The following is a 19,570-nucleotide window of genomic DNA, read 5'->3' as shown; positions in this document are numbered from 1 at the left end:
GAAACTTATCAAAGTGCCATGGTCCACATGATATCTGAATCGTGGCGTCTTTATCGATACACCCGTGGGTCCGCAGTAATGGTCAGGGTCAATAGCAGGCAGTGTCTTCCAAGGACCGTCAGATGGGTGCATGGACGCCGATTTTGTCAAAAAGGAGCCAGGGGCTCTGATCTACTTCTCTCTCTCAGCTTCGTAAAAAAAATAGAGAATCAGGCATGTAACAATGGGAGAGACTGTCAGGCATATTAATTTATCATTATTGTGCGTACTAGTGTCCATTTGACACAAGTGGCACACATTTCAATTGTGCATTGTTATTTTCAAAGGATATACTTTAAGACAGTTGAAGCTAGAATAAATGAAATAATTGTAGAAATCAGTACAATCATATGTACTGTGTAAGCAAAAAAAATTAAATTCACCGAAGACATCCATGTGAAGAAGAACGTGTCTTCCCTGTTTGGTCCTTTTAGGGTCTGGAAAGACCCTAAGATTCGATCTTATGCCTCCTCAGAAACCCCTAATAATCCTACTAAGGGTAAGCTAATTTAAGTTACCATCTACTCTAAGTTAGTTCTCCATAACATCATCACTCTGACATAAAAAGAGCCACTAAGTGCTGTGGACTCTGTGGATTCCATTGGGTAGTGGATCATATACTGTGATATCAAATAGGTATTGACTCCCCACTAGAGTACCCGAATCTCTGCTGGTGACTTATCCCTCATCACTGGCAGCCCAACTTCTTCCTGGCCAGAGTGTTTGGCCTTCACAATCTCACAAGATTCTTCAAATATGTAACTCTGAACTCTTATAACTCATAAATACTTCAGTAAGCAAAACACTGCTACTTGCAACATCCAATAACATTCTAGCCTCTTCTACCAGCTTCAAAGTGCACAGAGGGCAGGTTACCATGGCAATGGCATCATTGTCCACTGCCGGACACAAATATCAACAAATAAAACAACTTTCCTTGACTTTTGACATGGTATGCCACTACACTCTCCTTCAGAGACTTCATGACCTTTGAGTTTAAGCATCCATCCACACTTTACTTGAGCCAGCTTTCCTTTTTCATTCATAAGCCGTATCTTCCAGAATTGAATTCTGGTCTTGCACTTGGCACTCAGAAATTCTGCCAACCTGTCGGTAGTTCCCTTGCATCTTTGACTACTCTCAATAATGTATGTCTCATGCAGAGACTCTGGTAGTCCCTTGTGCCAGAAGATTTAGTGGTTTTTGCTGCTGTTTCAGTAACACTTATTATTGGACAAGGTTGTTAGCCTTGTGCCCACCCCCAAACTGTAGGACCAGTGTATTGTGCTTCATCTGGTCTTTACCCTTTGACCTGTCTGGTTTGGCTGATCCTGCCACGAGATTAAGCTCCTGCCAGCCAGTGCTTTATTTGAGCCGGTGGTTTCCGGTGCTCAGCACCAGACGTCATCATCAACACCGGTGCTTTTCATGAGCACCAGTTAAGGACACCTCCGTTTATCAGAAAAGATACATTGGGCTGCTCCACTGCGGCTCAGGGAGATTAACCCCCAGATTCATCAAAGTCCAGTTTTGCGAGTCCTTAATAGCGATTTTTAAGGAATCGCTATTACAGACTCGCAAAACGGGATGCATGTAGAAATCGCAATATTTTTTGCGATTTCTACTGCTTCCTTATTTGCGATTCCGTAATTGCTAATCGCAAATAAGGAATGGCTTTCCCATTCATTCCTATGGGCCTAAAGGCCCATAGGAATGAATGGGGAGTCATTCCCTATTTGCGATTAGCAATTATCGAATCGCAAATAAGGATGCAAATTCAAGGGTGCCAGGGTGTCCAAAGGACACCCTGTAGCACCCCTGAAATGGTAATGTACACTGGTGTTGCGCACACACATGTCCAAAGGACATGTGTGTGTGTAACATACAACTTAGAAAAATGCACTAAAGTGCATTTTTCAAAGTTTTCGCTATTTACCACGAAGTTTGACTTAGGGGTAAATAGCGCCGCAGATTGCAAATTCGCAATTTTAAAATGTTTCATGATTTGCATTTAAGGAATCTCAAATTGAGATTCCTTAAATGCAATTATTCGCAATTTAGCGATTTTTAAAATTGCGATTTTTGCATTTGGGATGATGAATCCCAAATGCAAAAATAACGCTCGCAAAGGGCCAGATTCTCCGAATCTGGTCCTTTGCGAGCCGATTTCGGCTTGATGAATCTGGCTGTAAGTTATTTGCCCCTAATCACAGGATGTTGAGTCTAAGCCGTAACTCAAACCTGGTTCCCCAGCCCCAAAGTCGGCAGCTCAGGTCATTATGCCACATTCTCTCACCACGCCACAGCACTTCTTTTTTTTTACAAATTAACCACTGCTGCGACCCTCCACGGGAGATAGCTAGTGATAAACCTCTTACAACTTACAACACTCCTATCATGAACAAGCAAGGCAGACTACTCACAACAGATGAAGAGCAGAAAGCAAGCTGGGCTGAGCACTTCAGAGGAGTCTTGAACAGACCAGTACCAAGAAGTGATGCTGTCACCCAAGAAGAAGATTCAGGCTTGGCTGTGAATACCTCTCCACCACGTCACTGCCATCTGATCTCCAAAGAACAGAAAAGGTTCTGGCAAAGACAACCTGAATGCAGAAATGTTCATGACAGACCCTGAAACATCAGCCAGGATCCTCCAAACACCATCTGTTTGAGAGGGAAGGAAAGGACAGGATGACTGGAGCCAAGTCATCATAGTCAAGTTTCCAAAGAAGGGACAATTGACCAATTGTAACAACTGGGATGAATCACCCTCTTGTTAATCCAAAGAACACTTCTGAAAAAATCATTATACAGCTAATTTCTGATGCACTTGACAAGCAGCTAAGACAAGAACAGGCTGGGTTCCACAAGAGCAGAGGGTATGTTGATCAAATCCTCACTCTATATGACATCACGGAGGAATGCATGACGTGGCAGAGAAAACCATACATCAAATTCATTAATTTTCAGAAAGCCTTTGACAGTTTCCACCATGACAGCCTCTGGCATATACTGAATGCTTAAGGCCATACCATTGGAGATAGTTCTCCTTATCAAATGATAATTTTACCAGCAATGTGGGAGATAGAGAGCATAGTTTCAAAGTCAAGACTTGTATGAAACAGGGAAGCGTGATGTCAGTGTTGCTCTTCAATCCAGGCATCTACTGAGTGATGCGACACACAACAGAAGACTAAGCAAGAAGGATTAGATTGACCTTATTCTCTAAACTGGAGGACCCTAACTATGCAGATGACCTAGCCTTGCTCGCTCGCACACACTGGCATATGCAGAAAAAGAAATCTCAGCTCAACATTTATGCAAGAGTGCCTGAAGATCAACACGAAGAAATCAGAAGTCATGTCACCCAGCATTGCAAATCCTTCACCAATCAAGGTGGATGGAGAGGACCTAGCCATAACTGAAGAGTTCACCTCTCAACGCAGTACTATCAGACATGATGGAGGGCAGACAGGGACTTCACGAGCAGACTGAACAGACTGACTGTAAATGCCTTCAGGATGCTGAAGAATGTGTGGAGTCCCTCTCACCTTAGCACCAACAGCATGCTGAGGCTTTACCATAGCTGCGTTCTGTCCACACTCTTGTATGGACTTCCAAACCAGTAACATGACCAAAATCTTGTGCTATCTTGTGAACTATCTCCAAAAAGGAATTGCTCACCAGATGCATAATAGAGCATGGGCACCATCATTATGAGAAAAAAGATGGAGATGGATAGGACACACCATCAGAAAAGTACAAGACTCCATCACAAGAACAGCTATCCACTGGACCCCAGGGGCACTGGATGAATGCAATGGACACACAGGAGGGGCTCTGGTCGGACGCAATGGACAAACCAGAAGGCCACTGGATTGAAACAATGGACACAAAGGAGGGGTGCTAGATGAAAGCAATGGACACACAGAAGAGGTGCTAGTTGGAAGCACTATACAGTCAGGAGGGACCCTGGATGAAAGGGATGGACACATAGGAGAGGCGCAGGAAGGGGACACATAGAAGGGGACCTGGGTGAAAACCATAAACACGAGGAGCAATGGCTAACACAACCTACACAGAGGAGGAAACAGGATGGAAGCACTGGACACACATGAGGGACGCTGGATAACACCTCTGACACAAAGGAGGGGTACTAGATGAAAAGCGGCCCTGGCAGTAATCAACATTTAGAACTTGTCAGCCCTGAATGAGGAACAATATAAGCGTCCCAAAATTACTGGGTGCTTTCCTGTATTTGCTCCCCTAAATGAAGGGCTAATTTCCACACATAAATTCCACCCTCTGAAACAAAGAAGGCGTTACCAGATGCAGGTCTGAAGTCGGTAATCTCGTTATTGTGTGGTGTGGACTCTAATCTTGACACATAACTATGCACAACATGCACTTGGTCCCCAGACTCAAAGCGCTGTGTTCAGTGAAGGAACACCTTGAGTCATCGAGACTCCTATTTGCACATATTCCATGCATACAGAAAAACAGATCTGGCAGTTGGGTCTTCTCCTACATTGCTCCTAAAGCGTAGAATACCCCTACACATAAGAGCCTCCTCCTTACTTCTTTAATTCCACAAGAAGCTGAAGACCTGGCTTTTCGAGTAGTCCTAGGTGTGATTAGCTTCATGTGGTAGTGCGGTCTGCAAATCTGCATAAAATAACATAACATAACAAAGTTGCCTGCCATGCCTAGCAAATAAATCAGGTCACCAGCTAGTTTCTTCTTTTTAACACATAGGGGATTGTTTACTAATGGCTGCTTGGCATCGAGGGACACGCCACCATTTTGCGATGGGCCTGTGCGCTTTTGTAAACACCACACACGGGACATCCACCACCGATTGTTCTCCCCATAAACAAGGCTTCTGCAGTGAGCAACAAACCCGGCCCAAGTCTTCCAGCACTAATGGACCACCATACTTTGAACCAGAGAGTAAGAGAGAGATAGGACTCCACCAGGGAGTGTCCAGCTCAGAGAGGCACTGACCACAGGCAGCGGTGAGCTCTGACAAACAGCACAACGCGAGCCTCGCAACAAGGCTGGACGTGAGTCTGCATCTCATCATATATCTGTGGTATCAGAACCAGTTAGCAAAGTGTTTCACGTGCAGTTAGACTCTTCTCTGAAGCATCCCCATGCTTTCCTTAAATTATAAATGAATGCAGCCCATTGGCTACTGAAATAAACAAAGGTGAACTATGATGATAAGATTGTCACTAAGGGTAGGAAATGGACTATGGGTCATATTTATTAAAAAGGTTTTGCAACCACTTGCACCACCCAAGGGGACACAGGGCGACACAACACCTAAAATTAGATTTACCAAGCCACACAAGACCACCTTCTGTGGCCCTGCCTGCTTCGTAAATCTGGAGTAACTCAAGAAAGCGCAAATTGCTGCCTTGCGTTACTCTGCGGCAGAGAGGTGTGCCATGGGTGGAGTGTGAGTGTTCCTACGCACCCACCCATGGGTTCTGACACAGATTTACAAAATCTGGTAGACCTGGGAATGCATCTTTATTTCTCCTCGTTGTTTCCTCTTTCTACAAGTGTGGCATTCTGTAGTATGTTTAGAATGAGAAAAATGCCTCTGAGTATTGTTTTTTGTGCAGGAAGGTTCCCCTTTCTGCACATAACCAATCCTGCGTACAGAACAGGCACCTGAGCTGGCGCCAAGAAGCTGTTTGTGCACCGCATACAGGCAGAAAGCAGGAATGTATCATATAATGTTAAATACTGCGCATTCTTGCCCTCTCCCTTTCACACAGTGCAGCGTAATAAGGTGGCTTGCTACGTTGCATGAATATTTGTTAAATATACTCCTATATTTATAAGATTTGCACTAAATAATTGAATTGAGGTGGCTATTTAGGGTTCTAGGGTGTTTCATGATCATTACTAATCAACAAGCAGCCCTTCTAAAATTGGCAGAATAATTGTTTTAGCATTTTAGCCTACTTCATTACTCAGAGGAAAAGTTGACCACAATTCTGTTTCATGTAGTCTTACCGCTTGACAGGCACTTACAAACTCATACTGGTAAGACGTCGCTTTAATGGGCATGATCCATGTATTATTATTTGTAAAGCCTCTGGATTCTGTCTTATTTTGGTACATATGTGCAGGAATATAACATTTCAACAATTGTGCTCCTACCTTATCATGCTAGTTTTAGTCTTTCTTCTGTTTTCATGGTTACGCCACCAGTGGCCCAGAGTGTCATGGTGGCCCCAAGGCAGTGTTCCTGCAGGGCTGGGGGTAGGGTCCTTTATGGACCCCTTTTATCTGCAACTTGGCTGATAACAGCTTATATTATTCATTAAAAGGAAGAATGAAAGGTTGAAGGAAAAGGGAAAGGAGGGTGAACAAGTGGATGCATGAGCAAGTGAAAATATGGATGAGTGAGTGAAAGGTTGTATGAATGAGTAAACAAAAGGATGGCTGGATGAAAGGTTCAATGGGTGAAAGGATGGGTGGATGAAAGGATAGATATCTGAGTGGGTGAAAGGATGGACAGATGAAAGGATAGATGGATGAATGGATGAAAGGACGGATGGATGAAAGAATAGGTGGGCAAAAGGATGGATGTGTGGGTGAAAGGGTGAATGGTAACATTATTTATGTGTGGCTGAAAGGAGGGCTGAGTTGTTGAAAAAATGGGTGGGTGAAAGTATGGATGAGTGGGTGATAGGATCGGTGGATGAGTGGGAGAGATGATTGGTAGATGGGTGGGTAAAAGATGGCAGAGGAAATGGAAATCTAGGATGGAAGGATGGATGGATGTATGGGTGGGTTGATGGATGGATGGAAGGAAAGATGGCAGGCAAAGTACATTGAAGTCTGTGAGGATGGGTGGGAGAAATGGTGATAGAGTCAATAGAATTCTGCTGATGGATGGATGGGTGGGTGAATGGAATAGGATTGAAAGGGTAGCAAAGTAAATGAGTATCTGAGAGAATGGATGGATGTCAGAGTAAATGGAAATCTAAGAGGATGGGTGGGTGAAAGGATCGCAGAGTAATTGGTAAATTGAGAGGATGGATGGATGGCAAAGTAAATGGAAACCTGAGAAGATGGATGATCGATGGATGAATGGGCAAAAGGACTATTTATGTATGAAAAGCTCTTTTGATGGATGGAGAAGTCAAATGCCAGATGTACATGAATGTATTGTTGGATGCAAGTGTAGATGATTGATTTTTATACGGAAGGATGGATGGATGGAATGGTGGAAGACTGAATGGATGAAATAATAAATGGATGTGCAAATGTAAAGGTGAAATGTTGGATATCAGGGGTGGATGGAAGGGTGAAAGGATGAATGGATCAATTCTTGGATAGAAGTGACAAGGGAGCTCTTTTATGACGGTTTGGGTTCACATGCCTTGCTTGCTGGGTGTCATCATAGGTTGAGTTCAAAGTAGGCTGTTTTTTAGTTCTCTGGCTACTCCCCTGAATGTTAATTCTAAAGCGAAGTGTGGACTTTAGTCCCACTCAGTATGCGAGAGTGAATCGTGTTTCCATTCTGCTAAGTCACAGAAGAGGAGGCTGGTTTCACCTCAGCTGATCCACACCATGCACTCTCCAGCTGGAATGGAAAGGCCATTGTTGGGCTTCTAGGAGAACTTCCATAGTCATGAGTTCTCCTTGATGATGGGTCTCTAGGCCAAGTGGTGGGGGTGGCACTCCTCTGGACATTTGACAGTTTAATTCACAGTGTGTGCCCAGCACATACTCCGGAAACAACAAAAAGAGCTACTTTTAATGCATCAACAATTTCCGCAAACACTGCAGCTTAAAATGTAGGTCTCATAAAAACGTGAGGGTCAAGCCCAAAGCCAATGCCAGAATGGGGCTAACCGAAACAAGCCAATGACTGAAGAGTGCTGACCCAAAGGCCCTGTCTGTATGTTGTGCGTTGCATGTGAAGCCGATGTGACGTTTGTCACTCAGCTAAAGTTTATGTAGGCAGACCTAAAAAGAGGGGGGCGGGACTGATCACTAGATCCCTCTGGTTGGCAGTAACTGCAGGTGGGAGGAAAGCATGAACTTTACTAGCTAAGGCGTGGGAGCGTCGCCCCACTCTTCGCAGAGCAGAAAAAAATAAAATAAAATAATAACCTCATTATTATAATTTTCTTTTTCTTTGCTATGGGGCTGGGTTAAGATGGGGGGTCTGGGGTCAAATGGGAGGAGTGGGTTTCACAGTCCAAGTGCGCATGACTGCTTGACCGGCCATCATGTGCTGGCCAAAGAGTCATGCGCACTTCACATCTTCCCCACCAGGCTGTAATGCACAGCCAGGTGAAGAACATGCACAGGCTCCCTGTCCCCATCTAAGTGCCGAGCCATGGTGTTCAGACCAGATGTATTGCACTGTTGTGATTGGATATGGGGGGTATGGGTGCTTCCTGGTTTGTACCGCAATGCGACAGAGAGACTGCGGCCATTTAAAAGGTAAGTGGTTTATTTTTTAAGCCCCCGCCCTGCTACACCTGTTCCCTGCCATCCGCATCTGGGAAGGGGGCTGCCTCCTACATCTAACAGCCCCATGACACAGGGGCTGCATCTGTCATATTTCAGGTGGATTCCAGAATTTGATTGTTATGTACAAAGTAAGAAACAGCCTTTACATCGCGCCTCGTACCACGCTGTGCCTTAACAATGTGGTCCAAACCACAAATGTGTCTTTACAACGCATTCCTTTACTATTCAAGTCTTTCTCTCTTTCATTCTTTGTTTTTATTTGATCTTCCAAAGGCAGATCATTAAAGATACACAAACAAATAGGAAAAAAATGAAATATTAACAACATCTACGATAATAATCCTTTGATAACATGCATTCAATGGAATAAAGTGCTTGGATCATAATTTAAAAACTCAAGGTAAAAGTTGCTGCATGTTGTATGGATAAACTCACGTCGACAGCTTTAAGGGATTTAAAGTGCATAGATCGACATTCAACATCAAAGTAAAAGACCAACAAACCATGATTCAAAGAAATATATATGCATTATTGTTAAAATACCATAATCCTTTGTGCTAAAATGTTTTTAAAAAAACTAGCAACTGAATGACTTGCAACTGCAAATCATTACAACGACTTGCCTTAATGAAAGCATTGCTGGACTGACGTTGGACTTTAAGTCCCACACTTTCCCTACTGTTACGCAGACTGGAGTTGGAATAGTAAAGTATACGATTTGAAGTTCAGCGCTATCCCTACGGCAAGTCATAATGATTTGCTGGTAAGGGAATTCATTGTGAAGACTCATTTGTGGTTCAGACCGTCTTGTTAAGGCATGTGCAGTAAATGCCAAAGTATGTTATCTTTATTAAAGTTAGGCTGTTTGTAGACTGGTGCACACTGAATCCCACCTGATGTTTTGAAGAAAGAGACCCTGTGGGGACAAACATGTCACTTATTTGAGAACAACTAATCTGATTCTTGTCCTCGTCCACGGAATGTGGCTCCAGGCACCAGACTCTCTGTGATGGGAGCAGTAATTAATGAGCCCTCCCGGGCTGCATGTGTTTATCCTGCTGTCAGGCAGATTTATAATACCCTATGCAAATTAATGAAATCACATGGAGGGAGAGCATATGCTAAACACTCATTGTATTTAGAAGAGTTACACTTGATTAATGGAATAATTTAGCAATCTTTTCGCACAATATGCCACATTCAATATTCAATACATTTTACTTTATTTCTATTTAATAGTAATCAATGCAAAAGTAATTTATCACCACACCACTTCGGCGGTCTTGGCTGTTCATTACCTTCATTAGCTGCAGAGTTTCACCTCTCGAAATTGCATAATCTGAAATAAATATTATTAAAGAATATGCGAATGGGCACTTCCTTACATTTAGCCGACCACCATTTTAGGCTACGGTGTCTTTGGAGATAAGACTTAGGGGCAATTACCAAGCAAGAGCGATAATTATCGCTATTGCTTGGTTAGAGATAAAATTTTACCGCTAAGCTGCGGCGATTTTTATCGCAGATAAACCTTAGTATTACCAAGGTTTATCGCAAATGCGATAAAAAACGGCCGCAATGCATGAATATCGCTGAAAAGTCCGCGATATTCATGCATTACCGAGCTAATGCTCTTAGCCATGTTATCCACCTCCCATTGGATAACATGGCTAAGAACTGCTCAGGGCAGATGTTAGCTTTTGGAGATATTCGCGCTTAGCGCGAATATCTCCAAAAGTTGGTAATAGGAGATAGCGATGTTAGCGACTGTTTCCAGTCGCTAACATCTTGGCACGCCCACTTTGCATATCATTAGTGATAAATATCACTGACATGCAAAGTGGGACCCAAGATGGTCGCTATCTCCTACTAGCTGTCGCTAACTGGTGTTAGCGACAGCTAGGTAATAGGGAGATAATTTTATCTCCGCTTTCTTGGCTTTTAAAGCCAAAAAAGCGGAGATAAACCCCCTTGATAATATGCCCCTAAAGGCCTTATTAAGAGTCTGGCGGTCGATGGACTGCCATACTCGTGGGGGTGCGGCAGTGGTGCTCTTCTGACCACCCGATTACGACCAGGGTGGTCGGGCCACCCTGGATCCACCACAACTGCCAGAGATCAGAGATCCCTGGCAGTGAAGCAGTGGTCTTGAGTCTACAATTTGCTTGGTGGGTCGCTATGCCCCACCAAGCATATTACAAGTTTCCTCACCATCACGCTTTTCATGGCGGTACCACTGCCATTAAAAGTGTGGCGGTAAGGAAACAAAGGGGGCGTTACAGGGTCCTCTTGGGCCTCTGCACCATGGGGTGAATGCAGGGGGGGGCACAATTTGCGACCCCCTGTGTGCATGCACCCCAGTACCCGCACGGCATGGACTGCAGCAGTGCAGGTACTGATTTTGATGTTCCTATTGCAGTGACTATATCATACGCACCACCATGGGAATGCCAAAGAACAGCCCGGCAGACAGGAGGAAACTCCTAATCTGGCGGGCGGTTCAAACATGGGATTGGCAGTGCAGAAGCGGGGCCGCCACGCCCCCACACCGCCAAACTCATAATAAGGCCCTTAGTTATTTTATGAAAGAGTATATTTTATGAAGTAAGTTAGGGCCTGATGTACGAAGCCATTTAACTGTCATGAAGCCTTCAATTTGCTAAATCACAGGCTGAATGGCTTTTTTAAAATGTACTAAACTGATAATGCAATTTTGTAATAGGTTCCTGAATCGTAAAACACATTTAGAAAAGCATTCTGCATCACAGTTTGGAAGGGGAGTGTTCTTTCCAGATTGTGCATCACATTGCTACATCCTGCTAAAGAAAGCAAGCCGCCAACTGAATGTCATGACTGTGCTCCCATATGTGGCCAGATTCCACCTATGAGCATCATCGGATGACAGTTCTCCTACTATCACTGCTGCCAGACCTTCACCACCATCCGCACCCCCACTGCCACTGCCCCGCACAGAATACCAACTCCTCCGAAAGCCTGAAGTGCATCCCCCTCAAAGTGTGCTCCCTGCACAGACACACCGTAGAGATCTGGGACCTCTACGACACCCTTTCACCAGACGTTTCTTCCTTACCGAAACCTGGACCAACTCCTCCCCTGTCCCCGACATTGCCACCGCCATTCTTGACGGATACAAGATCTAGAGGAAGGACTGCCCCAACCGCCCGGGAGGAGGACTCACCATCGCACACAAGAGCTCCCTTCGAATCACCATCTCCAACTCAAGTGAATCCTTCTCTACCACCAAACACCTTCACTTCCAGATCCATACCAGCCCTAGAACCACACTTCGTGGCACCCTCACCTACAGATCCCCCCGGACCCTGCGCTTCGTTCGCCAGTACCATCGCCGACCTTGTCACACCACTGCATCGCCTCCATCGACTACATACTAATCAGAGACCTGAATTTCCACCTCGACAACCCCAGTGACCCCCAACTCCACCACCCTCCTGGACAACCTTGCCTACATCGGACTGAAACAGCTCGTCACCACACCTACCCACAAGGCAGGACACACCCTCGACCCCATCTTCGCAAGAGGTAACAACATCCACTTCAGCCACACCACACAATCCCCATAGACAGACCACCACTGCGTACAGTTTCACGTCAATAAACTAACGCAACCCAAACCTGCACTGCGCCCTCCATGAAGGAACTGGAGCAAAGTCACTGAGTAGCAGCTCAACTCCACCCTCAACGCGATGCCCCCACCACCTCGACAGACGCCAACCTCGCAGCCCAAAATCTCCACAGCTGGATCTCCAACTGCGCAAAAGAGCTTGCACCCCTAAGTAACCCCGTCAGACAGCGCCCCAGGAAGGCCACCTGGTTCACCACCGACCTCCAAGAAGCCAGACACACCTGCAGACATCTCAAGAAGAACTTGAGAAACAGTAAAACATCAGAAAAATGCACCACCTACAAGAACGCTATGACAGAATACCACCAATGCATCAGATCCACCAAAATGACCTTCATCCAAAACAAGATCCTCGCCAACTCCATCAACTCCAAGGAACTCTTCAGCATCATCCAGGAATTTACCAAAACCCCCAGTGAAACAATTGACATCACCCCTTCCCATGACCTCTGCAACAAGCTTGCATCCTACTTCCATCTGAAAATCAAGGGCCTTTACAACAACTTTAACTACCAGACACCCAACTCCGAAACCACTTCCTCCTCCAGCAACGCCAGCCTGCCCACCATCTCCTCCAGGACCCCAGTCACCACTAAAAACACCACTTCGACCATGAAAGGCATCCACTCAGAAGCCCCCATGGACCCCTGCTCACCACACATCTTCCACAGAGCCACCATAACTCCAGGACTACGATGCACTATCAATGCCATCTTCAAGACCGACAGCTTTCCCTACGACTGAAAATGCACAGAAGTCAGACCCCTGCTCAAGAAGCCCTCACCAGACCACACAGACCATAAGAACTACCGACCAATCTCCCTCCTCCCCTTCGCAGCCAAGTTCACTGAGAAGACCGTCAATGCACAAATAACAAAATTCATCAAAGAAAACTCCATACTCAACCCCTCCCAATCTGGATTCTGTAGCAACCACAGCACCAAAACCGCTCTATTCACCGCCACAGACGACGTCTGCACCCTCCTCGATCAAGGACACACCGCTGCCCTGATCCTACTTGACCTCTCTACAGTGATCAACACCATCTCCCACCGCACACTTACCACCAGACCCCATGACGCCAGCATACAAGGAACTGCCCTTGACTGGGTCCGCTCGTTCCTCACCGGAAGAACCCAAAAAATCAGACTGCCACCCTTCCTCTCAGAACCCACGGAAATCAAGTGCAGAGTACCCCAAGGATCATCTCTCAGCCCACCACTCTTCAACATCCACATAACCCCTCTTGCCACCATGGTCAGACAGCACAGACTCAACATAGTATCATACGCAGATGACACCCAGCTCATTCTCTCCATCACCAAGGACCCAATCACCACCAAATTCAACTTCCAGGAAGGAATGAAGGATGTCACATCCTGGATGAGCAGTAGCTGCCTAAAGCTCAACTCAGAGAAGACAGAGGTCCTCGTCCTTGGACCGTCCCCCTCTGCATGGGACAACACCTGGTGGCCCACTGCCCCTGGCAGCCCAGTCACTTTCTAGATACTCACCCACCCCCACAAATACCTGAACAACACCGGACCCCAATACCTCAACAAGAGAATCTCATTCCACACACCCAAGAGAAACCTCTGATCCACGACCCTGCCCTCGCCGAAACCCAGTGCATCCGCAGAACCAGAACAGGTAGAAGAAAACCCTCCTACATCGCGACCAAAACCTGGAACGAGCTCCCGATTGGCATCAGACACACCCACTCCCTGAACATCTTCAGGAAGACACTCAAGACCTGGCTTTTCGACTGAACGGAGCTGCCGCTCCGCCCCCTCCCCAGCGTCTTAAGACCCTCACGGGTGAGTAGCTCACTTACAATTCCCCTGATTGATTGAGCGGATAGCGAGCTGCTTCAAATGTGAATATCAGAGGAGCTAGCGCTGCCGAGCTTCAACAAACAGCATCAGATAAACTCCTGTTTAAGCACAAGCCTCATTGAAAGGAGGCAGTGCACGGACCAGGAAGTCCTGATGTAGGGATGTATATGGTATTTCTATAGTACAGATTTAGACAAAAGGCAGCGGACCACTGTACAAGGCACTGTACAGGGTCCTGGTCAGCCACTTGTCACATTTTCCTCCTCATTCAGTGGTCAGCCTGGCGGTTTACTGACCGCAAACCCACCACTGTCTCCACTGTTGAGAACATTTCACCATTGGGCAAATTGTGCAGAGATATGGCATCGGAGAGGCCGCTCTGCTGAGGATGGCCCCTCCATGTCTGCCGGGTGTTTTCTTGTCTGGGTCCACTACGTGAACCATGATGGTTTTGTCCAAGAAATGTTCCCAAATGGGGTCCATATGATGGAAGAAAAGTCCCAGGACATCAGTGACATTGCATTTGGGTTTTGTCAAAGACAGGCCCACATTTTAGGGAAGATGACCCGTGCTTTAGACTCAGGCAGGCTTTCACAGTCCACTAGACATTGCAGTAACTTGGATGAGCATAAGACACTCACTAGTCTATAAATTAGGCTTCTCAGTTCCCTCTGTCCTGTCAGAGACAAGTCTGGTATGCGGCTCACTAAGCCTCAGCATCTTCTCAAAGGTCCCAGACTGTCCACAAAGCTTCCCATGTCTTTACAATCTCAATGGTCCCTGCAGAGACTGCCTCCTGCACTTCATTGAGTTTTACTCCCTCTATAGAAGAAGAAGCAGACAATACATGCAAAGTTTGTTTGTAGCTCATGAATGTCATTGTAGTGGCTGAAAAAGTGGGCCATGAACCCCCCAAGCGAGCCTCAAGTATGAGGTGGACTTTGGCATTTGACAGAAGTGGAGATCTGTCGCTTCCTTCTAATGATGGTTGCATCATTTCTACTCCCAACGCTGATCTCTTTTTCTGGCCCCTCTGGCTTGAGTCTTCTGCGGGCTCGGCTTCTCTCAATGAATGCAAATCCCAGAGTAAACAAGATGTGCCGCGTCGGAGCATCTATCCTCATGTCTTACAATCAGTGTATGCCTTTGGATTAGGGCCGGACCGGGAACCCAAAGCAGTCCTGGTAAATTTAGGCGGACCACCCCCGGGAGGTGGGGGGAATACAAGTATGAAGAACTGCTGCTTTTGTTACTGAAAGCCGATATTACATCTCCACTGCAAAACTGGCCCGCAGTAACAAAACCTGGCACCCACCACTGCAAAACAGCAGCACATCCCTTCTGACCTCCAGGGAGAATGCCCGGTGCCCTCTACGGCCAGTCTGGCCCTGCTTTGGAACACACTAATTCCAACCCACAGATTGCAGCCAAAGTGCAGCCTTGTCAGAAGTATCACTCGGTCTGTGTTTTAACGCCAACCAAGTCTCTTTCATCCCACTCCATTAGAAGCTGCTAGAGGTTTGAGCCTGAGAGCGAGAGGACTGATTCATTCTCTACTTTGTTGTTTTTGACCTACCATGGATTTGTTTTAATCACCTGTCTGTCTGTCTGTCTGTCTGTCCATCAGTCTGTCCATCCATCTATCTATCTCCCTGTCCATCCATCTGTCAGTCCATCTATCTGTCTATTTTGGTACAATACATACAAATAAATACCTTCTCACATTATATGGTCATTGCACTTCAGCTATACAATTGAGCAAGTCCTGCAACTGCGGCAGCCAGATGCTGTTTTCTTTGCCACAACATCAGTAGGAAGAAAGTGAGGAATGACACCTGATTTTAATGAAAACCCACAAGATGGTCATGGCAGCCATGGGCACACTCAGGGGAGGACAGGACTTTTATATATCCAGGCATTTCCCCGGTGGGCTGGGGCCCTTCCAATCCGGTTTTGAAAGGCAAAAGGCCCTTCATGGTGCCTCTGTCTATTTCCCCAGCTTCCCAACGTTGATTTCAGCAGGCATGTGGAGGCTTCAAGCGAGAGAGAGAAAGAGAGAGATGGATGGATGAGGAAAATATAGAGAATGATCAGAGATGGAAAAGAGAGAAGGAAGAAAGAGAGAGAGAGAATGCATCAATGGAAAGGGAGAGATTGTATGAGGAGACGAAGGGAGCGGGTATGGTTAGGTTCCCCAGTACGGCCATGGTCACACTGTGGATCGGTGAACTAGGGATGCTTAAACCATGCTGGGGTATGTGAGGGTTCAGAAGCACAACTAGAGGCCTTTGACCATGCACTGAGGGATATGTGACATATCTATGGCAGACAAACTTGCATGGACCACGTGATGTCGACACGGGGAACAGGAGCGAGGGTAGGCTCACAGCAAGTTACCGCCACCCTTCTGAGTGGAGCAACACTGTGCTCCATCGCACCCCCGTCAGACTGTAGCCTCTGCTACTCGGGTCACCACAGTGCCCAGTACAGGATTACTAGGGCCCCAAGACAGGCTACATTCCACCAATCCGGAACCTGTCTTTAGTAGTGCACCACACATATTATAGGTCCTGAAGAAGTGCCATCCGATTCCTTTTGGAACACCCAGGCACGAAACATGTCCACCTCACACTAGCGATTGTCCACCGGGAACATTATATTCCAATAGCACATCCAATTTTTATTTAGGCAGGTACTACCGTGAACATTAAAATTACTGTACAGGACTCTCCATTACCTATTTTAAAACCACCACCTTTGTGCACACTCAACTTCACTGTCCGCACACCCGCATGCACCCTACGGCTTCCTAAAAAAGATCTCAGATAAAGAGCTCCGGAAACGGTGAGCCCGTCGAGCATTGCAGCGCTGGCCCGACGAGGAGCAAGGCCCAATGATGAAACATTACACCTCTCAGGGTGCGTGAGGGCAACATGACAAAAGATTTGTCTTTCCCATCCCCTTCCTTCCCCTAGGAACTGCACTCTCCTTGCTTCACGTCATTGACATGGTGACATGGTCACGTATTCTTTAAATGAATATGTCAGCACTTTATATGACCTAATGAATAAGCACTGGAAGAGAGTATGTTTGCTGTTGGGATAAAGCAAGAACATAACATAAGCCTCACCACACCACCTACTTCCCTCATCACCCTCTGCCTAGGATATATTGTTTGGGGCAAGTACAAAAAGTATTTCTGTTTATTTTGTACACTGTTCAAGAAGGTTCAAACCCCTACAGCACAATCTCTTTCAATCTCAATTTACAGTGCTGCAGTATGATGTGAAAGAGGACTGTCCGCTGCTAGAGAAAGATATTCACTCATATGTGTAGTGTCTTCCCAGCCAGGGTACCCATAAATGACTACACCACACATGGAGCTCTTGGTATCACAAAGCTTTATTGGTCTGCGTGCTTGGATCTGCAAACTCAGCAGTAAAGCATCCTTCACTGCAATACACTCTAACCATTGCGTCATAGCTCTACGGAGTTCATCAGGAGCCAATAGGGATCAGTCACTGCCAGCCTGCAGGACACTATATCTCCACCTCAGTTAACTGAAAACTTACCAATGTTTCAAAATATATACACATATATACATTTAAATTGCTTCAATTAATCTCTTTGGTGCTCTAATTGTTTGACCCGAACGCGTCATGCGAAGTTGAGACCTGTCACCGTCATGATCCAAGATCTGCTGGGATGGTGAAAAGGCAACAGCAGTCAATATATACTTTATTCGGCATAAAACAATACCATAAAAGTACAATGTAAAAAAGCAGTATCTTATACGTTTTTTTAAAAACCATGCTAAGATTCTATTTAACAGCAATACATAATATAAAATTGTTTTAACACAAGGATCATCTTATAAAAATGGCCAAGAAGTGCCAGAATACAAATATTTCATCCATAATATAATGCAGTCAATAGCAGATATTAAACATTCACGACCATTATTCCACCCCTCTACTGGTACTGAATTTCATCGCTAATTTTAAGAAGTTTACTGTACAGAACAGCATTAAAGATTCTACTGACAGTTTCAAAAACAGTAGGGCCACCTTAGCTTGTTTAAACTTGGCTTTCTTTAAAATACCTTTTAAAAATAATCGCCTAGGGTAAGCATAAAATGGGCATAGTAGGACCAAATGAAGCGTCTCCTGTGGAGACCGTTGGTCGCAGCCACAGGGGCCATTACTCTCCAAATGCTTTGTATACCCTGCTGGGACAGCCAAAGTGTGATGTAACAAATTTAACCTGAAACGGGTCATCAGGAATCTGTCTTGAGGATTGTAGATAAGACACAGATAAGGTTCCAGGCCCAGGCACGACTTTGTGAGCTGGTGAGTTCTTACTGATGGCTTAGTCAACTCTCTTGCTTCCCTATTTGATGTGGCTCTGTTTAAAAATTCTGAATTATTACGGCCCTTATCCTTAGCTAGCATATTTGTCGGGTGGGTATAACATTCCGCACAACCCATTGCTAGCAGGTTTTCCTTAATATATCTGAGCCATGGAATATTATGACCCTGTGACTGTGTCATGCAGTCTAGTGCTATTTGTTGACTTAACCCCGCCTCTGGTTTTGTCCATACTTTAATCCAGCATGCGAGGGGCTTCCATTGCAGCTTGTTGCACAGCTGGGCTATACCCAGTTCCTCGTGAACCAAATAGGAGGAAATGCTTTGTAGGAGTTTCAGTACCCGCCTCAAATATTTGTTTTCTTCTATTTGTAACTCATGCTGGTCTACAAAGCCCCAGACCTCACTCCAATATAAAACTTTGGCACAACTTACAGAACTGTAGAGGTTCAGAATTTGCCCCGGGGACCACCGGCCTAGCATCTTTGCGAAGTTCATGGATGCCCCTGTTGATTTAATTAGTTTATTGCATTTCTCCTCCACAAGGGCTTTGAAACTAAGGCGACTGTCAAACAGGATCCCCAGATATGAAAATGACTTAACCTTTTCCAATCCCTGTGTGCCTATTGTGTACTTGGTTTCATTAGATGGTCCTTTCCCTACCTCCATAACATATGATTTGGTGAGGTTGGGTGACAAATCTAAGCTATCCATAAAATGGACAAAGCCATCTATGAGGCGCTGCAGTCCACGCGCAGTGCGGGCCAAGAGTACCGTGTCGTCTGCGTACAGTAACACAGGTATCCCTCTCCTACCTATCAGCGGGCAATCCACCCCTAGAGCTACCAACGCCTGGGTCAAGCCATGAATGTATAAGGTAAAAAGGAAGGGGGCCAAAATGCACCCCTGCCTCACTCCCCTTGAACATGGGAAGTGCTCTGCGACATTTCCCTCCTCATCATATCTCACCTGACCAGAAGTATTCTGATGCAGTGCACGTAATATATTTACCAGTCCAGGATCGACTCCCAAGGTCCCCAGTATTCCCCAAAATTTCTTCTGATTTACTCGGTCAAATGCCGCGGTGAGGTCCATGAAAGCCAAGTACACCGTCCCCTCACTGGCGACGGTGTACTTGGCTGCCAGGAGATATAAATGAAG

The sequence above is a fragment of the Lissotriton helveticus genome, chromosome 11 (genome assembly GCF_964261635.1).
Source record: "Lissotriton helveticus chromosome 11, aLisHel1.1, whole genome shotgun sequence".
Classification (NCBI taxonomy): domain Eukaryota; kingdom Metazoa; phylum Chordata; class Amphibia; order Caudata; family Salamandridae; genus Lissotriton; species Lissotriton helveticus.
The sequence above is the reverse complement of the archived record's forward strand: the minus strand, read 5'-3'. Positions refer to the sequence as shown.